At 38.9% G+C, this 23,783-nt stretch overlaps 2 protein-coding genes across 11 annotated transcripts in view; one reads left to right on the forward strand and one right to left on the reverse strand.

Annotated features, from left to right (window-relative positions):
- The window catches only part of tln2b (talin 2b), a 122,023-nt gene that overhangs the window by 7,944 nt on the left and 90,296 nt on the right, over positions 1 to 23,783 (forward strand). For 4 of the 5 annotated variants that reach the window (XM_077516878.1, XM_077516881.1, XM_077516880.1 and 1 more), the window contains exon 1: positions 954 to 1,099. The exons of the other annotated variant lie outside the window; for it this stretch is intronic. The gene's annotated coding sequence lies outside the window, so the exon portion shown is untranslated. Of the gene's footprint in view, positions 1 to 953; positions 1,100 to 23,783 lie in introns of those variants that run through there. 5 annotated transcript variants of the gene reach the window in all.
- c2cd4a (C2 calcium dependent domain containing 4A) overlaps positions 1 to 23,783 on the reverse strand; it is a 49,966-nt gene that overhangs the window by 4,209 nt on the left and 21,974 nt on the right. For 3 of the 6 annotated variants that reach the window (XM_077516884.1, XM_077516886.1, XM_077516888.1), the window contains one exon: positions 1,112 to 1,496. The exons of 2 other annotated variants lie outside the window; for them this stretch is intronic. The gene's annotated coding sequence lies outside the window, so the exon portion shown is untranslated. Of the gene's footprint in view, positions 1 to 1,111; positions 1,497 to 1,920; positions 1,992 to 23,783 lie in introns of all 6 variants that reach the window. One more of the 6 variants, XM_077516887.1, reaches the window with a different exon arrangement.

Genomic DNA, 23,783 nt, shown 5'->3' on the forward strand with positions numbered 1-23,783 from the left:
TTTATTTGAATATAACCTTTAAATATTTTTAGTAAAGAAAAATACATTTTATTCTGGCAAATCTTACTTATACTTCAAGCTCACGTAACATGTAACGTATCATTTTTTTAAATTTTATTTTATTTTGGTTTATTTTATTTTATTTTATTTTATTTTATTTTATTTTATTTTATTTTATTTTAAGCAATCTAGCATGTGAGCTGGAGACTATCCCAGCTACAGCTTTGGTACCTAGCCAATCACAGTACTTCACAGGCAATCTTCTAAAATTAATTAACCCAACTTAATTGTTTAAGTAATGAAAGCTGAGACAAGTAATCCATAATCAACATTGTATTGTTGTAATGCTAAGAATACTGTGAGATGCATGGATATATTCAACCCATATGATAAAATGTATTTAATGTATTTTTCTTTTGAACACTTATGACACTCCCTAATAAATTATTATTGGTATTTTTCGGTGTTCAAAATATTCGCTGGGGTGGCAGTTCACACAAGACGCCGGCAGGGGGAAGTATACAACCTTTTTAAGTGTGACACTTCCACCCACACTGAGATTCTAAACTGAGAGGAAGGATTTGTTTGACACATCAAATATATTCGATTAGTTACCCTGAATTAAATCTATATCCCAGTAGAGGAGCATGTTTTTGATTTAAATGAAATGAAAATAATATGAAACCCCTCGTGGAATCTTTGGTGAAGTGTAACCTGGTTGTATGCTGCAGGGTGTCACATCTTATATTTGGATCGTCACAGTTTTTGGCAGGTGCATTTTTTCCACACCGAGTCGAATGTGTCAGGGTGCGTGTATGCATCACGTGACTCAACTTGACAACATTTCACTTCAAGGAATCTCGCCGTGTGCCCCATCTCAGTGACGATCAGTCCTTAAAAAAAACGACACGCAAATATTCGTGCTCCTCTTCCTCATCTCTGCATGTGTAGATGGATGAGGAGGGGCTTGGTGATGAGGAGAGGCGGCGTGCGTGTTTGAATGTGTGCGTGTGAGCGCGCGTGCGCGCACGAGTCTGTGATGTGTGTGTCGCCTCGCCGTGAGCTCGCTTGCTTTCAACGAGACGCGGACCGACAGCAGGTAGGAACTCACCTTCACTCTTTTTCCGCGGAGGGTTCGGAGGAGTCCGGTGCTTTTTTTTTTTTTTGCTTCCGCACATTCCGACTGGAAACATGTCATCCTCCTCTTCGCCTGCAGACGACCTCTCCCCGTGCTTTAGCGGTCTTTTAATGGCTCACTTCACCGCTTGCAAGCGCGCTCTCGATTTTGGATCTAACATCGCTCAATTAGAATCTTAAAGCCTCTCAAGTGGGTTTCTTCACGGAATTTGAGGACTGTCCGCTTTTGACATATGAATATATGAGTGACCTACTTGTTTTTTTTTTTTTTTTCTCGTCGCATTTGCAAGTGTAGCGAGTCCTCGCATTGGTACAGGCGAAGCGGTGCTTGCAAAGCCCCCTCAGCATCCTTCGCTGCCCTGCACAAGAAATGTGTCATGGTTTACTAACTTGGACTTGACCTGGATGCTGTGTGGATGGTAGCTGACATTTTGGCAGCGTGCTTGTAGGCGTGTGTACTGATGTGACCAGTGATTTAAGGTGTATTGGGTCAAGTTTGGAAGGTGGGCAGCACGTCTGCCTCAAGAGTTCGGTTGAAATCTTTTTTGCTACGGTTCGTGTGGGTTTTGCCAGCAATTCCTCCCACATTACAAACGCATGCATGTGAGGTTCATTGAAGAGTGTGCATCAGGAGTGTCAAACTTGTTTTTGTCTCCACAATGCTTTCCCTCAAAGGGCTGCTATGGCTGTGAAAGCAATTACCTTATATGAAATATATAATATATCAAACAAATTGATGGATAGTTTTGAACGACACGTTGCACTCATGGTTAGCACATTCACCTCACAGTTGGGGGCTTGACCTTCCTCTGTGGAGTACTGCATGTTCTCTAGATGCTTGTAGAGTGTTTTCTCTGGGTACCCATATTCCAAAAACAGAAAAGTTAGGTAAACAGAAGACTCAAAATTTTCCTGAGGTGTGATGCGAATGAGAAAAGTTGTCTGTTTTGAATTTTGAGTTGAGCAGGAAACGTGACACACGATTAACTTTAGCGAGCCACTTAAATGATTATGAGTTTGACACATATGTCATTATCGAATAGTTTTAGAATCGATTAATATCAAACAAATTTTCACAATTAGTGTTTTTTGTTTGTTTGTTTTTTTAACCAATTGCACGTATTGCAAGTCCTGCGTGGTTCTTCTCCGGGTACTCCGGTCTCCTCCCACATTCCAAAGACATGCATGGCAGGTTAATTGGGTATTCCGAATTGTCCCTTAGGTGTGCTTGTGAATGTGGATGGTTGTTCCCCCCCCTCATTTGGTATTGTTTAGTGATGAAAAAAAAACAAGGTAACAAGGACAAAATCATTCACTTTTCAGAGGCTGAAATCAGATTTAGACCAGGGATGTCCAGACTTTTTCATTTGAGGACCACATACAGAAAATCACAAGGACGCAAGGGCCACATAATGTTATGAAGAGAAATTGTGTTTAGTCCTAAAGAAAAAAAAATACAATTTGTGCTTTTGCATTTAAAATAAAATAAAATAAAATATGCTACAGTATATAAACCAAGGGTGGCACGGTGGATAGTGGTTAGCATGTCCGCCTCCCAGTACTGACGACTCGGGTTCAAGTCCAAGCTCCGGCCTTCCTGGGTGGAGTTTGCATGTTCTCCCCGTGCCCGCGTGGCTCTTCCCCGGGTACTCCGGTCTCCTCCCACATTCCAAAGACATGCATGGCAGGTTAATTGGGCGCTCCGAATTGTCCCTTGCTGTGCTTGTGAGTGTGGATGGTTGTTCCCCGCCTACTGCCCAGAGCCAGCTGAGATAGACTCCAGCACCCCCGCAACCCTTGTGAGGAATAAGCGGTCAAGAAAATGGATGGATGGATGTATAAACCAATTTATTTGTAATATGGCAGTAGGGTTATTATAGATTTGTAATTTTTCATTTTAGTTAGTTTTTATTAGTTGTCAGGGTGGTTCTGTTAGTTTTTATTAGTTTAGTTCTTTAAAAAATGCTTAGTTTTAGTTGAGTTTGTTAGTGTTCAGTATTAGTATTTTTTTATGTATATTACTTGTGCGCAATATTTAAGAAAAAAAAAACAGCATGGGAGCAACGTTATCTGAAGGTACTTTTCTATTGGCTGCAGCTCACTTCTGCGTGACATACTTTCAAACATTATTACGGTTTATATAAAAATAAACCTACTAAAAATCACATTTAAAATCATCCCTAGAGGCTCATGCATTAAATTAATTACCAAAGACTAAAAGGAAGGACATTTGCTATTATTATAGTTTTAGTTAGTCTTGTAAACATAAAATGTAGTTTCAGTTAGTTTTCGTTTTTTTAAAAAGCATTTTTGTTTTTATTTTATTCCGGTAACAATATTATTTTTTGAATTTTATTTTTATTTTTTTCATTAGTTTTAGTTAACGAAAATAACCTTGAATGGCACCTGTTTTTCGATACCCTCCCTTCTTACTTTGACCATCTCCAAACATTTTTGTTTTATTTTATTTGAACTGAGTCAAATGCCATTTTTAGCACTGAAAAATGGACGGCGGGCCGCAAATGGCCCCCGGGCCGTAGTTTGGACACCAGTGACTTAGACCATTTCAATTAAAAAAAAAAAAAAAGTCTCTAGACGATGACTCAATTATTAAAATGGTTGTCAAATAATTTGATAATTGATAAGTTGTCCTTTAATCAATTAATTTGGACACCTCCAGGATGGAAGTTAATTAGGTCTGCCGGTTTGTTGAATCTTCAGAGATCACAGAGTGTGCCACAGTCTCTTCACATTCCACTCATCATAGCTGTTATCCATTATTTCAACTTACTGTCAAGTGTACCCCCCTTTCCTCTCTACTGTGACGTCATCTCCTGGATATCCAGGGTCAATTCAAGGATACTAGGACTGTGAGAGAGATAAAAGTCAAATCTGGCATGTTCTACCCGAGTGATGCAACCAAGGAAGCTCACGCTGTCTCAGCAGGATGCAGACAGCTGCGACTCGGATAGCTTTAAGGCTCCGGATCTCGGGTGGGAGGACGATTTGCGAAAAAAAAAAAAAAAAGGCTCTCCCTCAGTGATACTGTAAGGCTGCTGGGTCGAAGCAAGCGCCCCGTGTAGGAATAGGAGCAATGTGGGAGCATCACGGTAGCACGGTGAAGAAATTTGAACCATTTGTTGCTAAAACAATGTTATAGTTGTGCTCCACTCTCAAGCTGCAGTAAGTTAATTAAAGCACTAATGTACTACCCGTCCGTGATCATTATTTTGCTGGGGCCTATGCCTGGACTTATAATATTAGGTATAACTGCACAATGTAATGATGTCATATTTTGCCTTGTGTAGACAAATAGAGTAACAAACACTGCAAACTAAAACCACACCATCTTTATCTTGTAATACTCTTTGCTAGTGTCAATCAAAGGTTAGCATTGCTATCTTTAAAGCTACCTAATAAAATGTCTGCTGAGTGTAAAGACAAACTACCATCCTCGCACATTTCTTACTGAAAAGTGAATCCAATTACCAACGATAGCCTACATACATGTATATGGGCTGTAACTCTACCAGGAGGCCCCCACATTTGCATTTGTCTGTAATATGCTAAATAGAAGACTGTCAAAATGTGACCCAAAAATAATAACGAGATTAAAACTCTGCCGGAAAGCCGTTCCGAAACCTATTTACTATAATTGAAACGAGCGGCATTGTCAGTGGGATTAATGTATAGCTGTCCTGACTATAAATAACAGATGTGCTGTGTTGTATGTTTGCTTTTATACCACAGCAAGGACACAATGTGTGCACTACCAAATCAAATTTTATTGAAATCATAAAGCATGATAATTCAGTGCTGCATTAAGCACAGGTTGACGCGCAGTCTGTGAGGAGGTTGAGGGTTTTTGTAGCGATGGTGAAGTCATTTATAGAGCCGTCAACATTAATTGATTATCAAATGAATCGAGAACTATTTTAGTAATCGTTTGAAGCCTTTTTTTTTTTTTTTTTTTAATTGTCCAAATCCTCTGATTTCAGCATATCAACAGCAATTTTTAACTGATTTTGAGGAAATTAAGGAAATCAGGGCCAATAAATCAGCCGGCCAATCGATCGATACACCGCTAAACATAACATATGATGCGATTTACATGACTCATTGCAACAATAGCATCAACAAAGATTTATTTTTTATTTTTTGTAATATGTGCAAAAGAATTCTATGGTTGGATGGCGTGAATTGTTCAGTGTATCAATAAAAGTAAAATGCTAATTTTGGCTACACTGTTAAAAAAAAAAATGCAGTTTAATTAACATACTATTTCTTGAAAATTAAGTTGTTTGCATACACCTATGAATTGTTATCAAAATAATTCCATTTGATATCAGACAATAATATTCCAGTTGTGATGCATGATTTTCTACTGTTTTATTGTTGGAAAAGGCAAGCTCACATTAATCTGCACCATTCATGACAAAGTGATTGTCCTTTCAACTGTTGCTGCGTCATCAAGAACACATTCTTGGTTGGAACTTCTCAGAATATTCAGCTTTTTTTTTTTTTTTTTTTTTTTTTTTTTTAAAGTCACTGGAGAATGTGATTGTTGAACCCTATTTAATGCATGAGCGTGTAGGAGGTGGGAACTCAAACAGCCCATGCTGTCGACGTGACCCCGCCTCTATGTTTACGGCTGAAATAGATCTGTCCTGTGGTGTTTTCTCACTGCTGTCTCTGTGATCACTTTAGGGCCTGGCCCTCTTCCAGATCTTTCTCTACACAACACCGGTTTAGATGTATAGACGCAGGCTGTCTCTCTCTCTCTCTCTCTCTCTCTCTCTCTCTCTCTCTCTCTCTCTCTCTCTCTCTCTCTCTCTCTCTCTCTCTCTCTCTCTCTCTCTCTCTCTCTCTCTCTCTCTCTCTCTCTCCCTCTCTCCCTCTCTCCCTCTCTCTCTCTCTCCCTCTCCCTCCCTCCCTCCCTCCCATTGCTCCATCAATCGGAATTGACGATTTCCTGTGTATTTCCCAGCAGATGGATGTGGCAGGCAGTCAATGGGATTTATTGCACATAGGCCATTTTCTTTTTTTTATTAGCAACCTCTTCCGACTTTGAGATTTTAAGTGTGGTCATATTTGTACCGGTAATTGAAGATGTTAGATTTCACTATAATTAACGCATATTATATTATTATTGTTATTATTGTTATTATTATTATTTTAGAAAAAAATATTTCTGGATTGGTTTGTTTGCTGTGGTCTATTCCCCGGACATGTCCCCTATACCTGACCTGCTACAAAAAGTGCTATAAACAAATAAAACTGTCGGCGTTTTCATTACCTAGGTCAGTATATATTGTTCCATTGTGCCGTGGCTTGTGTTTCTGTTTTAAGTCCTGCCTTCTTGCTGGATATACGACTATACATATAGGCTACATATAAACAATTTTAGTCAAGAGATAATTGGGAATGGGAAGGTGAAGACAGAAGTTTCCTCCTGTACTAAACATCATTAAGCATGTAATTTATACATGTATTTAAGGCAGTGTTTCTCAATTCCGGTCCGCAGCCCCCCCCCCTAGCCAGCCTGTTTTCCATGTCTCCCAATTGCAACACAGGTGAGGATCGTTATCAGGCTTCTCCAGAGCTGGCTGATTAGCTGTCATTGGAATCAGCTGCATTGGGAATTGGAAGACATGGAAAACAGGCTGGCTAGGGGGGGCCTGAGGGCCAGAATTGAGAAACACTGATTTAAGGCAAGTTGTAAAATGTCTGAAGTCCTCTTGTTTATGTTTAATACATTTAAAACACCATAAATCATGCTATTTCTACTAAGTACTGTCTCATATGTTTTCCAATTTCGATACTGTAAGCGTATAGGATCGTATGACGAGAAACGTTTTTTTGGGAGGAGCAATATGGCGGCCTCGCAACCTCAAAAGTCTTGGCCTATCGGCTATCCAGTCATATATATAGATCAGTGGTAGAAATACCCACCATTTCCTTGTCCATGTTGTGTCTCTCATATGTTTTATAGTGTATATATGTGTGTATTTATCAACACTGTAGTATTTGCGCCGTACAGACAGAAAATAATGTGAAAACGCTCCAGAGAAATCAATGAATGTATTCAAGTTGGAATCGTTTATTGTTTGGTGGCAACGTAAGATGGCCGCTACGCCTACAAAGTAATTCATGTACTGTAGGCCACAATTCCTTGGTCAACAAATAAATGGTACCGTTCAATGGAGGTACCCAGATACGCACGTGAGCAAGTATTCTGGTTAGAAAACGGGTAACCCATTCAAGCACATTGTGGTTTTAGCACATTTACATGCCCTTTCAAGCCCCAAATATTGCCAATATTCAGGTTTGGAAGGTTTATATTTGGGTTTTGAAAGGGTGTTACTGACTGTACGTGAACTTAGTCTCTACATTTTTATGTATTCCGTATTTTTTTTACGTACTTCCACGTATTTTACATTAGAAAAAATATCCTCGCACACCATCTAGCAAAAATGCCACAAAAAGTGGACACATGTTTTTCTGCCATCTAGTGGAAGATAGTTTAATTGTTCTGCCTGTCGCTATACCTCACTGGTCAACAACAAAACGTGTCAGAACAGTAATTTCTTTGATTTACTCCACATGGCATCTGAAACGATGTTGCAGTGCTAGCGTTGCATTAGCAAGAAGTAGGTCAGTCGATGCAAGTGCGGTGCGGTTCAGGTCAGCGGCACTTGAACCAGCCTGTGGCGCTTCTCCTCAGCAGGTCAGATGGGACGCCAGTGTGAGTACGAGACGGCAGGTTTTCGACTGCCCCGTCCTGGACGCGGGCCGCGTGGCTCGAAAGTGGGTTAGCAGCCTCACAGCTAATGCACATTACTGAAGGTTCCCCCAGCGCCAGATGTCGGCTTAAATAAATAGCAATCTGCTTTTTTTCATGCCAGGATGCTCTTAGCTATAAATATTTGCATACATATTTGTGCTTTTAACTAAACGGCGGGATAATTTTATTAAGTTTATTGCACAGTTGACTACAGTTTAGCCAAGAGAGCTGATGCGGTATATATCATGGCAGTGTCATATTAATTAAGCTATCATTTATTGATATGCAAATTTGAATTGGAGCATGTCAATACAGGTATTTGTTCTGATGTTTTTGTTGAATTAGAAACGGATGAAATTAACTTTTGATGTATTTCATTTGTCGAATGAGGAAGCATTCGATTAAAGACAGGAGCATGCACCTTGAAGCAAACTGATTATCAGCATTACAAATCATGTGATGTCTGCTGAAGATCATGTGATAGCCCGAGGAAAGGAGCCTGCGCAGGGTGGCACGACCAAAGCTCTTTTGTCTCCGACATGTTTGTGTAGTCCAAATTGAATGATTGCGAATAAGAAGGATGTCGGCCGTGTCATTTGGACTCGGGGATGTAATGTATGCTTTTCTGTTTGAGTCAATAGATTCTCATTGTGTTTTTCTTTTTCAGCACAGACCGCCACTTGTTAGTCGCACAATCCATTGAACATTTAATCACCTGGTGTTTTTTTATTCCAATATAATGACTGCTTTGTGAATAATGTCCGTACTAATGTTGAAAAGCTTCTATTCTTGGTTAGTCTTTAAAGGAGATTGAAGCTATTGTCCAATTACCGGTAGTTCTGAATTAAAGAAGTCAACCCCCAATTTTTTTGGACAATAATATGCTCTATGTAGCCACTAGTCTAAATATGGTATTCTGGTTAATATTGCATTAGTGGAATAGCAAAATTCAGTCGTTTTTATCCATCTCAGGGGCGGCCATTTTGTCACTTGCTGTCAACTGAAGATGACATCACAGTTGCTCAGGTAATCAAAGTGCAGCTTCAGAAAACAGGGAAGCTGTGATTGGGCGTTCCAGCCATTTTTAACCATCTCAAGGGGCGGCCATTTTGCCACTTTCTGTCCACTCAATATGACATCAATGTTGCTCAGGGCTCAGGTAACAACAACCAATCACAGCTTAGGTTCAGAAAACAGGTGAGCTGTGAGTGGCCGTTGCCTGAGTGAGCAACTGTGATGTCATCTTCAGTCGACAGCAAGTGGCAAAATGGCCGCCCCCGGAGATGGACAAAAACGGCTGGATTTTGCTTCTTAACTCATATTCCACAAATGTAATATTAATTCAGAATGTCATGTTTAGACTAGTGAGGTCACATATAACATATTATTGTCAAGATATGTTTAAGGTTCCAATTCCAAATACCTGTATTTCAAAAGTTTGTTCTTGCTAAGTATTTGATGCGCTTGCCCCTTTCATTAGCATTCCAAATGCTTCACAAGTCTTCACTGCGTCTCCGAGGAATACTTGAGTGTCAAAGGTTGATGGCAAGGGCGGGATTGATCAATACTGTGGCACATCAGCCAAATATTGCTGACCATGAGGGCTGTGTTAGCACAGCAAGTCACTTAAACACTATTTTTTTGACATGGGAGAAAGTATATAATACTGTCATAGAATGGTACAGTCCAGCATGTCTTGTTGAAAATGACAGGCCAATATTTTGACGTCAAAGTGAATTCGGGGTCTGTTAGGCTTTTTTGTGTGGCAGCTGGAAAGGAAGGTGGCGGTCTCAGGAGTGTCACTGGAGTCCCTGCTGTCTTGGACTGGGATGTCACTCAGGCTGCGAGTGGGAACGCTCTGTAGTGTCACCGCTGTGACGCTAGCACAATAACTGTGGACCGCTCTGACACTTTCTCACCCAAATGATTCATTATTGGCCCGCAGACCGCCACAATATATGGTGATTGTGTTACTTTAGCCTTGTATAGGCCGCTCATCATCGGTGCCATGACCTTGTTCAGGGTAAAGTGACTACTTAGCCTCAGTGGATCAGTAGCTTGAGTTACATTTATTATTGTGGTTTTGCAGATGGAAGGAGTCGTCCTGGGTTGCTATCTGTGTGGTGTTAGCCTTCATTCTTTTCTTGACCGCCACAACACTTTCTGCAAAGTGCTGGCATGGCAATTACGCATTGATATGATGATTATTTTTCAAATTAGTTAAAAGCAGAACTGTGGTCTTCACTTTGAGGTTCTGCGTTGTGTATTGTTTTCATACAGGACTGTCTCAGAAAATTTGAATATTGTGATGAAGTCCATTATTTTATGTAATGCAATGAAATAAGCCAAAATGCCATACATTATGGATTCATTACAAATCAACTGGGATATCGCAACGCTTTTATTGTTTTAATATTGCTGATTATGGCTTTTTTTTACTTGGTTTGAGGAAATATTCTAATATTTTGAGATAGGATATTTGAGTTTTCTTAAGCTGTAAGCCATAGTTCAGCCATATTAAAATAATAAAAGTCTTGCAATATTTTAGTGGATTTATAATGCATCCACAATGTATGTTTTTTTTTTGCTTATTTAATTGCATTACAGAAAATAAAGGACTTTATCACAATATTCAAATTTTCTGAGACATTCCTTGATATAGTCACACCATTACTGAAGAATCCACCAGTCCGGATGCTTGTGGACACGGGTACTGTATATCTATTAGGGTTGTCTGCTAATTAAAAATTGTAATTTAATGGCATGATTTCCACAGCTAACTTAATTTATCGCATATTTCATTTTTGTTGTAAATGTTCAATAGTTGTTTTGTCAAGTTTTGAGTACTCTTGTAACTAACAACTAAAAACAAAATATGGTTGTATTGGCAATTTTAAAGTAATTCATAGTTATATGAAGTTAAAAACTTAAAAATTAAAATGAGTGTAAAGCATTGAGTCAAATTTGTGTTCCTGCCACTAGGTGCTATTAGCATTTCATGTTGGCTGTTAGGGACAGGAACAGTACATTTTTCTTTTCAAATTAAGAGCGTGTGACCATTCGTGACGCAGCTTCTCGGGACAGAAAAGATACAAATGATGTTACAAGATCTTCTTCATCTGGAGATGCTGAATAAAATACGTCTCATGTCAAAAGAGCAAGTCATTTAGAATCACTACAAGTAAGGCTGGCATACACTCGGTGCTTGGCTCTCATATGCTAAATGCTAACTAGCTACTTACAAAGTGTGTTTGGGAAAGACAGTGGTATCAGAAGTTTTATTTGTTATTTTAATGAATTTTATTTTTTTTAACTTGACGGTGTCAAAAGATCAAACTGAACTGGCAAGAAGTCTTCCTGATTATGGAAATGTTAGGGGTCGTATAATTTGCTGTGAAATGACAGATCCATAAATTCCACTTTTTGGCACTCAAGGGTGGCGCTAGATACACTGCGGTCAATTGATCACTCAACAGGTCATGAACTCTTTTGTATTACTACCACAATGGAATGAAAGGAACGCGAACATTAACCAAAATATGCCATCATTGAGCAATAAACAGCCTGAAGAAATACAACCTTTTTAAATAAATGCCAAAATAGCAGGTTTAATTACAGTACTTTTTTTTTTTTTTTTTTTAAATGAAGCCCTACTGCACTGCTATTTAAATTGGCTCAATAATGTCATTATTTTGCTGAACACTGTCAGAAAGCATGCCAGTGTTAATGGTATTAATTAAGAGTTTAGGGGCTTTTTTCTCATTTGAAATTAATTCTCAAATGCGCTAATTTTGCTTCCTGTACATCAACTGTATTTATTGAAAAGCAGTGAAGCGGTCTATGTATTTTTTACACTGTTCTTTATGCATTAGATCTATCGACACTGCTGGACATGGGCTATGGTGACCAAAAACAAGCGGATTTTTGAATTAGACCGCAGCTTGTTCTCATACAAAGCTACCATCTGTTAATCTTCCAGCATGAATCTGACCTTGTAAATGAGGTGACCTTATCTTCAGATATCATGTCGCGTTTCTAGGTTGTGTGCTGCATCACTTCTAAACCCTTACCAGAGTAAAAGGTCATCTGGTTTGATTGAACAAATACTTATTTTTGACAGGTGTTGGTGATATAAAATCATAGTGTTTTACACTGTAACAATTGCTTTTCTTTGGGTCGCCGAACGAGAGCTGAATAATAAATGTCACGTTCGATTTCCTGTAAGCGCGTTGGACCCCAGAAGTCAAGCTGATGGTTGTACAACATCAGACCATATAGAATCCAGCTTGCATGCACATGACACCGTCGAACGAGATGGTTCTCTCACGGTTCTTTTTTTAAGCATATAATTGCACTCCGCCGGTCAGCATGCTTTCAGATCGATGAAACGTATCACAGAAAAGACGTTCAAGATTACAGTATAACAGCGACAAAAATAGACGTCTTTGTTTCCCCTTCCATTATGTGCTCTAATTTCTTCCCCTCGGCTATTCTTTGGCGACAGTGATTCACGGTGCTGAGAAATATGTGTGGAGAACTGTAAAAAAACAAACAAACAAAAAAAAAAACATTCAAACCAGCGGTCAGGCAGTGTATAGGTGGAAGTATTTCATCTTTATCTCTGGGATGTTTGCTGGATGTCGGCGAGGCATCAACTCAAGTGCTCATTGTTCTAATGATACATTGGCTTTTCAACGCCGCACAACAAGAGCGGACAGGATTCTGTGGAAGATGATACATTATCCTGGAAGTGTCCGTAATGGATTGTCTATCCGCAGCGCAAGTGCGTGTACACAAGTATTGCGACACAGTAACTAGAGCTGTCAAATTAATCCATTAATCCATTTTTTTTTTTAAATCAGTATACAAATACAAAGTACGAAATAACCACAGATCACTGGTTAATAAACAGTAATCATGGGGGGAAAAAGGCCTTTGTTAAAATTAATTAATCTACAGAATAATCGATAGATTAATCCATTCAGCACCTTGAGTTGCATTTTAATGTATGAAAGGTGGTATGTAAAGTTTGTTTGTTTGATAGAGACTGTCGTGTTTTCAACAGAGATGTTGGTGACAACAAGCTAAACCACAAATGAAGAACCCTGGAGTGAAGTTGCAGCGTTTAATTGTCTTCATAAGTATGTGGTAAAAACTGTAAATACAAAAATAAAGTCAATCGCTACACACACACACTGTAACGTCAACACAAAGAAAACAAAGTGCATCGATCGCATTACAACGATGATTCGATCAAAATAAGCATTAATATCCAAGCGAGCAAGTACAAAGTATAATAAAATGAAACTTACGACATTCCTGCCTGATAATTCTACGTGGAGGCTTGTAGGAGTAGCCATTGTGAACAGCTCAGATGTTCATCCACTAAATAGAATCTGTTTTTTGTCATAAATGGTCAAATAAAAATGCTATTGTAAAGATATTTTGGGGGGAAATACTCCATATTGCAGCTTTAAAGACATAAAAGATGTTTTTTTGATTTTCAGTTTAGTACAGTGCTTACACTCAATCAAAATAGCGTTTAGCATTAGCATAAATTAGCCACACGTCACCAGATTGACTAGCGATTAAATGTGTTATGACTAGTTCCTGGTGAGAGGTTAGGGTAATCTAAACCTAACCCTTTATTGTGTATTTGATTTTTAGCACAATTGAAGTGTTTTGAAAATCCAGTCACCCTAATTAAGAGGTGTGTCACAAATAACAAATGCAGTATCAATTGTTATGGTTTAGCAGCAGTAGCATTTTCTGTAGGGGATTGGAAGAACAATATTATTTTTTTTGAGTGGAGTGGACAAACTAAATGTCAGTAATGGAGTTATACAAGGACTCAGTCGTATCTGGCATATTGTCAGCACCTCAAGGCACATCCTCACACTTGCACAAGGAAGATGAAAATAGTCCGCTTGAATCACAGCAACTAAAGTTCTTCTCACGCTTCCTCACACAAGGTACTGAAATAAATGTATTGTAGTTGGTGTCATTGAGGAATATGGTGTAGGATGTGTGATCTCAACAAGCATGAATCAAAGTATTGTATTTTTTTTTTCTGTCTAATGGTTAGCGATTAATGGTTAGCGATTAATGCTAAAGCTATTGGATGTTCAGCTGTTTTACAACCTAGCCACTTGAGACAGATAGCTGCCCCACCCCACGTCTGGTTCTGCTCAAGTTTTTTTTTTTTTCTTTCGAAAGGGGAGTTTTCTTCCCACTCCTGCCAAGCACTTTCTCATGGGGAATTTGTTGTGTCTCTTTAAAGCGCTGCTAAGAGGGGGAAAAAATGAGAATGGGAGGCACTTATTGTATCCAACTGATACGGTATTATAAAAATCTATCTTGCGGTATACATATACATACATATTACTGCCTGTCCAGGTTATTTCATGTTCTATTTTCTTCTGCTCAGAGTGATGAATCTTCAAAATGTCGAATATATTATATTATAGCACGGTATTCTCTTGCTGTTGCAGGGTCTGCAACAATCTGACAGCTGTTTGCTGCTCCCTCCTTTGTCTGGGGTCAAATGTCTTTAAACAACAGCCCCTTGCTTTCAGTTTGAAGTGGCTGATTATACATTTCCTCTGACATGTTTCAGTGTGTTGATTTCTGCCTGGTTCGTGATCCAGTATCAAATGCTGTGCTGTCACATTGGGGATTAATGACGTTATTATTCGATTACTAGCATAATCTCTGGCATGTGTGATCTCAGATAAGACAAATTCACTATATTACATTGCACTATGTTTATAGTTATTTCCAGGTGCCTAGCCATTGTCATTATAAATAACGTATCTCGAGAGAGAGGGGCCATTAGGAAGGTAAGCTTTGGAAGTGAAACGGATGTCTCATCTGTGGCAACATAAAATATTTTGATGGAGTGAATCAGATACCTTTTGAGGCCAAAGTGCTGCAAAAGCACAAATCAAGCACAATTATGTTAGTAGCACAATTCGCTAGCATGCGACTTTGCTGGCTCGTCTCCCTTGATGATACATTGCATTGATGTGAGAGGCACACAAACGAGCCCGCCAGGTGCGTTTTGGGGGAAAGTGAATGTGCCTTTCACAGTCATTTACAAAAAAAAAATAAAAAAATAAAAAACACGACAGCTAGCTTATAATGTGTCAGCTCTAAATTTTAATGTGTTTTGATGTATTCGCAGCTCATATTTAGATTCTGCTCATACTGTGTTGCCTGCACGCAATCAAAGTTGACCATCACATATGACGCATAACCAACCATTCAGTCGCGTGTCAAATATTATGCATTCGTCACTCAAGGGAGGGACAAACATGATTGAGGATGGCCTGCAATGTAAAGGTGACCTGCATGCAAATTTGCGGTGACAACACCCTCGATACAATCGCTTAGAATTTAGTCTTCCTGCACAAACTGCTCATCTGGTTCACCGTTTTAAATTCCCCCAAACGATCTTTTTTGTGAACGAGGCTACCGCTAAATGAAACCCACAGCGGTAATGATTTATGCCGACAACTAAGGCCTGCACATCCTGCGTCTTTCAATGATATAGATGTGTCTGCTCCCTCTGGACATATAGGACTAATAGAATTACACATCCGCCTCCTGTCCCCAGAGAGAGTTGAACTAATCATTTGGGATGACTATTTTTTCAGCAAGCACTAGAGGCAGGTGTCCATGTCTTTCTTGTAGCCAAACTATGCTGTTAGTTGACCCTTAAAAGTATTTTTAGAAAGTGGTGAGGCAAATATGTGCAATTCACATGCATAATGGAACGTATGGTGTTCCACAGGGTTCCATTCTGGGGCCTCTGCTGTTTTCGTTGTATCTGCTGCACCTGGGTGATTTGCAATGACAAGTTGAGAAATTCAACTAGATATTAGGGCTGGGTATCGATTCCAATTTCCTCAATCGATTCGATTCCAATTCACAAGAGTTCAGTTCAATAACTGTGAAAAACACTTAATGCATATAACCTCACTCGACATATGCCCCATTTCAAATCTGTAGTTAATATGATCTTAACAAGTGTGTAACTCATTCAATTCAAGAAGGCACTTTGACACATTACTAGAATGTGCCAGAAAACATGTCAGCCTAAAGCCAGCATCGTCTTTTGTGTGATGTCATACACTTGTGCTTAAAGTAGAGTGGTAGGAAGGTGTTTTGCTGTTGCTTAGTGATTCTGTTTCAAAATAAATGATCACAAAGTGCCACAAGGTTATTTTGAATTTTTTATTTATTTTTTAACAGAAAATAAATGCTTATTTTCCATTTACTTTGTCACAGATTATAGGCACATAATTTAGAAAACCGGCCTTTTACCTGACAACTACTGCCAAATGTCATTCCTCCCAGATGGTGCTCAGTCTGAAGAGGAGCGTGGTGAAAATTGTCAATTAATGAAATCAAACACGTTTTATGTAATTGTTCCGCCTCATATACAAAATTCATCGTCATTCATGATGTATCATGAGACTGTGGAGGAGCATGCTAAAAGGCAGCGTAAACCAATCAACACTGTGAACAGCAAGTAGGCAGTTCCGATTGATTTTCTTTTCCTGACACATTTTATTAAAAGGCTATTTTTGTTCCACATTGCAAGGATTGTCTTCAAGATCCACGCTATGCGTATCATAGCAATCGGTTAAAGGCATACAAAACTACTGACAATGCATGTCAACCACCACTATGAAGCCCTTCCATTTGTCTGTGCTGCTTCCAGTGTTCATAAATCTGCTTTACAGCTACATCTGTTGTGCCCATGCCATGCCATGAAATAACACCCAGTGAGGACACACAACAATGATTTCATTTTCTGGCACTTTTTTTTTTTTTTTTTTTGTGCCCTGGGTGGGTGGATCTTGATTACATGATGATGCCATAAAAAGGGGAGATTAAAAGAAGCTGCAGAGCCACAGCTGTGTATCCCCGTCTCACCATTAGATAGACGTTAAAGCCGAGGTAGCAGTCAATGCTGCAGACTTTTATTTGCTTCTCCAAAATCTTTGGATAGTGAATCTTTTTGTCTTGTTAACTTGAGCGGCATGAAGACGCTGGCAAGTTGGTTCCTTGCTACAGGCGGTCCTGTCAGATGATCCCCGGCCTTGTCAGAGACCTGCACTGATGTAATTGATGGCGTGTCCAGTTAGAATAGAACTAAGCAGGGCTGACTTCTGTGCTTGACTATATGCTTGCCTTTCATACGTGCTCATCCAGTGTCCACTCCATGGACACTTTCATTCCTAACAGGGGTAGCATAACAAAACAGATAATGATGCAGTTGAGTTTGCATCATATGACTGTAAGCTCGGGACCTATTCTCAATCAATTAGTGTTCAAAATGGACCCATCAAAGTGCACCACAGATGGATTTATACTGCAGGTCCAAGCGCTCAAGTATATCTGATATATGGCTGTTTATTAAAAAAAAAAAAAATACATAAAAATAATAATAATTCAAAAAATATCCAGATCTATGGGGGATTTCTCACAGCCAATATCATAAAAGCAGTCATCACAATACTATATTATGATCCAGTGCCTTGAGTTTCATTTTTTCCGTGACTGTGGTTGTAGTGCTGTGTAATTAATCGAAAATATTAATAATAATTTCAATTAATTGCACAGCCATAAAAATATTATGATGAATTTTGTTTGGGCCAAATTTGACTTACATAATCATAGTGTTTCTATTTTTGTTTTTTTTTAAATCAGTCTTAATATTTTTATATTTTCTTAAACATTATCTTGTTGTTGTTGTGTTTTGTTTTGTTTTTTTTAACAAAAAATAAACAATCATTTTAATAATCGTGATTTCAATTACTGCCAAAATAATCATCGTTATTATTTTTTCCATAATTGAGCAGCCCTACGTGGTTGTAACTCAAAACACTCATATCTCTAATCATCTTTTGTCATTGAAATGAATGGAAAACCCATTAATCTGTTCCAACCAAAATTTTCCTGATCTTTTTTTTTTTTATAAGAAAAACATTACTCTAATCGTACCTTCCAAATATTGTACTTTTAAACATATTTATGCCATAATTAATTTTAATTAAAAAAAAAACTGTTAGTGGGCTTGACTTGACCTCCAGGGGGCACTGTAATTCAGTCATGCAGACACAAACGAAGAAGACTTGACAGCTACTGTAAGTGACATCACGCATGTTGGACTCTGCCATGTTTTGTTTTGTTTTTGTGCTCAACAAGAGTTTGAATACAGAATACAAATTTAAGGCTCTTTTTTGAAGATGTGTTCACAATCAGCCAAATTTGTTAGGTGAGTTGAATTGAGTTCCCTGCAGTCGTACGGCGCCCATCTCGAACCTTTGCTTGCAAGCCAAAACAAAAAAAGTATCACGGTCCTCTACTTTTTCACAGTCTTTTTAACGCGCCAGATAAATCTTAAAAACCGAATATGTCATTGTAATTGGTAGAAACTGATGTTTGAAGTGATTACATGCTTCGCATTAGTTGCAAAATCTATGAGAAAATGACTTTTACACATTTTTTCACAAGCGACAATTTTGTCTTTTAATCAATACGATGTGACTTATCCACACGACGCCGCGCGCTTCCCTTCGAGGTGCCGAAAAATAATCACCACAAAGTATTGAGGAATGTTTGTTGCATCTCATTCAGCATGACTTGTTTCGCATCACAGTGGCACTCTGCAGGCAAGCCACCAGCACTGTAGTTGTGCTTCATTAATCCTGTCAAGCATGAAACAGACAGATGCATTAAATGGGCCACTAAAAACAATTGGGTCGTTTTAAAAGCTCTTGAGTCTCATTTTACTGGAACATTACTGGGTTAAATCATAGGAAAATGGTTGGAGGTCTTTATCATTGCACGGTGCCCGATGCTGCCTTGTCACCTCGCTATACAATCGATCCAGCCATTGACCATGGAGCAAATTGGTGGGCGCGAGTGAAAAAAGCAGCGTTTTTCCCCTCCCCCTTCACCGCAACAGGAGTGACCTTGAGAAGGCCTTTCTCCCTTGACTCCTCCGTGTGGAGCCGGATGTTTTTCTTTTAATAAAAATCATCATTATCATAGTTAATGGCATGTCATTGCGGGGCATGTTGAAATAATGGGAATTGCAATGTGTATACTGTCAATATTAGGGTTGGGTGTAAAAAAATCAAATAATTTATATTGAATCGATTTAGCTTTTCAAACCCTATATTGATTCATAAAAATCATGACTCAATTATTATATTATTTTATGTCTTTTTTTTTCCATAAATACTAAATAAAAGGCTGATTTTTTTCATCTTACTGTTATCTTGAAATTTACTGTTCAATTTTTTTTCCAGTTTTTTTTCACATGAATATTTTTTACAGTATTTTTTTAAGTATTATTTTTACATTTATGAAAGACCTAACTTATTGCACTTTAAATCATCCATCTATTTGCTGAACCGCTTGCTTCTCACAAGGGTCGCGTGGGTTGCTGGAGCCTATCTCAGCCGGCTATGGGCAGTAGGCGGGGTACACCCTGAACTGGTTGCCAGCCAAACGCAGGGCACACAGAGACGAACAACCATCCGCACGCACAAGCACACCTAGGAACTGTTCCCAAAAGCGCAGGCACAAATAACATTTAACTCTTTTTTTTTTTCGCATAACATCGAGAGGCGTAGAACAAACTTAACTAGACGAGAAACAATGAGAAGCATCGAGAATCACGAGACGCCAAGCCCCCATGGGCTGTGGAGTTGCACAGAGGAACCGAGGTAATAATCCGACAAAACACACACTTCTCGGTTTGGCTTAAATAGACAGTGAATTGATCGGATTGGCTGTGGCTAGACATGTGGGTAACAGGACTGACATGGAATTATCTAATTGGCTGTTGACCAGAAAAAGAGATTAAAGATTCTTGAGATCACGTAGCTCCTGACGTCAAATAGCGTTTTTCCAGTTGAAACCATTTGATGGTTTCATCAGTTCAAAATAGACACTTGACCTCACAGTCATGACCCAAACATAACCCTTGCATGACCCAAACGTAACAATTAAAAACGCGCCCAATTAACCTGCCATGTATGTCTTTGGAATGTGGGAGGAGACCGGAGTACCCGGAGAAAACCCACACAGGCACGGGGAGAACATGCAAACTCCACCCAGGAAGGCCGGAGGCTGGACTCGAACCCGAGTCCTCAGTACTGGGAGGCGGACGTGCTAACCACTCAGCACTGTGCCGCTCCACTTTAATTAATTCAGAATCTTTTTAATTTATATTTACAATTATTGAATTCAATTGTGAAAATATTTTCATGTCATCCTTGCTGATGTCAATTTGTGTAACACAAAAGTTATTATGACACGTGATACTTTCATTAATAAACTAAATTGTTTGACCAGTTACTGCCTCCTCAAAATTTACTTTGGAATTTAATATTTGTGGCTTTTTTAATCATGTAGCCTACTTGGTATTTAAGAAAAATTGATGTGCCATAATGACTCAATTTCAGGTTGAATTGAAGTGAATCGAATCGAACTGAACACTTGTGAATCTAAATCGAATCGATTGAGGAAATTAGAATCGATACTCAGCCCTAGTAACATGGTTTAAATGAATTCACATCACTTTTTCCACGAAGATGCATTGGATTGTCCATAAAAATGACGACGCATTTTATTTTATTTTTTTTTAATTTGCATAACACGTTTAGCTTAAAAGATGGTTGGACAAATTGGCTCCATACACGGCTATCTACAGAGGCATGATGGTGAGCCGTGCTTTAAGCTGGGAGTGAGTGAATGCGGAATGTTTGTGTGCAGTGTGTCCACCAGTCGCTAAGCTCGTTAGAGTAATCAGGTTAAAGAGAATGGAACTGAGGATCATTTTGCCTGCGGGCTTGTTTCCTCCAGACTTCCCCTGCGAGATGGAGAAGCTCTCACTCAAGCACCGGCCGAGTTGCTCCTAATGATCGACTCCCACCGCCTTTTGTTTGTATAAAACCCACTATGGGGGGTGTAAGTGCCACCATGCTCTTGATGTCCAGTTTGGAGCGTTAAAGTCATTCCAAAACGTTTTTCTTCTTCCTCAGCTATACTTTAAAGAGCAGTTTGCTATTTAAAAAACAAAACAAAACACTGCTAAGCCCTATTTTTGTAGACAGACACGTGCGCTCAGTGTAAAAACATGCGCAGTTTCATCTTCACAAGTCTAGTTTACTGGGTTTGCGTATTTGGTATTCACTTGGCATTCCGACAGACCGAGGACGTTTTCTATTACACTCCCCCGGTGGACCTGCCAATTTGGTGACAAAAGTCGATTTGACTTTAGATCACTTCTGAATAGGAGTGTAACAATATATATCGATATCGTGATACTTTTGACTCCCGATAAATTATCAATACGCCTACGCAAGTATCTCGATATTTGCCGTTAATATAAAGCCACTATAACGGCTCCATTGTTCATTACTTATTGAGCAATTACCTGGTACGCCGCTAGGGGGAGCCCCTCATAAGATTAGCGGGGAAATGTACGAAAGTCTTCAGGCGAAGAAGACCCATTAGCTTACTTTTACTTGTGGAAGACATTAATCGACCCAGCAAGTGACTTATTTTATATTTCGACTTTTTGAAGCACACTATTTCTGAGAATTAATATTGATTTAATTGGATTTAATACTTAAGTAATTTTATTTATTTACTTTACTTTTGCAATGTTACAAAAAAAAAGTGTCGGTTTACAAAATGAAACAATTGACTATGTAACTGACTGACATGCATGACAATAGTTAAAAAAAAAGGCAAATTTGTTCACAGAAAGTGGTCTCTGTTAAGAAGACATTTGTATTTATTTTTTTAAAAAAAAATTCACTTAAAGTACTTACTTTTTCTCATCATTTTTTATTTTTAATTGACAGTGCATTGAAAAAATAAACCGTCAAACCGCTAACAATTAGCGTTAGCATCATGCTAACGGCATAGCAAGCCTGGCCAATGTTTTTTGGCTTATGCATGTCAATGAGGGGCGTGGCTATGGTCAGAGACTCTGGAGGAGGTGAAAGGTTAGTGGAGTGATGATACAAATCTTGCTAGCAGATTTTAATAGCAGTTTGACCTCAGTCTAAGAAACATAATTATTTACACGGCGAAAGTACAGTTGCAGATGGAGCATCACTGGAGGGAAAAGATCTCGCTCATCAATTGTTTTTCGCTTTCGGTGAAGTCAACATTGTTTTGCTCGGGTCACTACAGCTGTAAATTCGCAGCCAGTAAATAATAGAAAATGACAACATAGTAAAATTCCACTGCTGCAAATGAGAAGCAACTGTATCAAGCAAAGCAAATGACTCCAAATATAAACTGTGGCGCAGCGCTTTTGTATCTCATTTTGATTGCGCAGGTGTGCCCAATAAAGTGTCCAGTGGGCGCATCTGACTACTGAAGAGATGTTACGTGATCATGGAGAGAACCGTAGAGGAACTCCAGCACATCATTGATTAACTGCTGTGTTGATCTATTTTCTTTGCAACAAAAGCCACCTGATCTGGGAATTATCCCAAACCCGAGTTGCTATGGCAACCCATTGACATGGAAAGGAATCCTGTGCATGGGAGTTCTTAACTAAGCATGGCAGCATCCCTAACATGCTGTGTGATATGGCTCATGCTGAATAATGCGTTCTTGAGGTTTGTTCAGTCGTCATGCATAATTTAACAGTCAAGTCCGGCTCCTCTTAGTTGACCCCCATTGCACCATATATACTATTTGCTGGATGCTGGTGGATGTGGGCAGATCTTTAGTTGGGCAGATGTTCACGAGGTAGATGAAAGCCAGTGTTGTTTGTTTGTCGTAACCAGGAAAACTTCCTTCAGGGGGTTGGAAAATGAGAAGAATGATGTCAGAAAGTGCGTAGAAATTATCGTCTTGTGTAATTTTAAACTGCATGTTAATGAAGCTGCGTTTTTATTTTGTATCGTTAGGCCATCTGTTGTTCATGTACCTATGCTCCATGACCTTTTAATAGTATTCAAAAAGGCCGCATGCAGATTGTTTCTTGGTTGTGAATAACGTGTACAGTAATTCTTTGAATAGATGTTGTCAACCTCTGAGGTCAAACACAATCCGTTCCGGGACGCTGGTTGATCGATTTCTTCACAGTTAAAGGCAGATTTCCCCATAGCCGTTTCCACTAATACAAGTGTTGAGAAAACACTGTGCAATAAAACGTGTGACGGACGCTTAGCATTTACTGAAGTGGAGAGAGAGCGCATGCTGGAGGGTTGGTGAATTAAAGGGGAAGTCAACCCAAACCCACTCGTCTAAACATGGCATTCTGATTCATATTGCGTCACGGCTCACCTGTGTTCTGAGATTGGTCACGTGACCATTCGCAAGCTGAGCTGTCACTGGACGTCTGGCAGTTCTGTTATGGTGGAGATGTGATGACGACAAAAATAGAGCCCTAAGTGTTTTATTGAGTGCCGTCATGCAATTATAATCTATTCACTAATTATTCACACAATTTTCCGAAATTAATCGCGATTAATCGTGATTAATTGCAATTAATCTTTTTTGTTGTTGTTCAAAGCCTGTAACTTCAGTAAAATCTCGGAATTAATGTAAAATCAACAAATTGAAAGTATATTTAGAATCAAATACTGTTCAACTGAGGTTTTTTTATTATTATTATTTTTAATGCTTTCAAGATGCACTTTGTAACAATTTGCCCCACCCCCCCCCCAAAAAAATCTTTAAAATAGCCTTTTTATTTGATCATTTATTACTGAAACATTTTTTTAATTAGTAGATTAACACGTTAGCTGTTCTTATTGGGAAATCCCGCAAGCCTCTGGCCAATAGTTCTCAGACAGGATTTGGGTTTGAATTT

The sequence above is a fragment of the Festucalex cinctus genome, chromosome 3 (assembly GCF_051991245.1).
Source record: "Festucalex cinctus isolate MCC-2025b chromosome 3, RoL_Fcin_1.0, whole genome shotgun sequence".
Taxonomy (NCBI): Eukaryota; Metazoa; Chordata; class Actinopteri; order Syngnathiformes; family Syngnathidae; genus Festucalex; species Festucalex cinctus.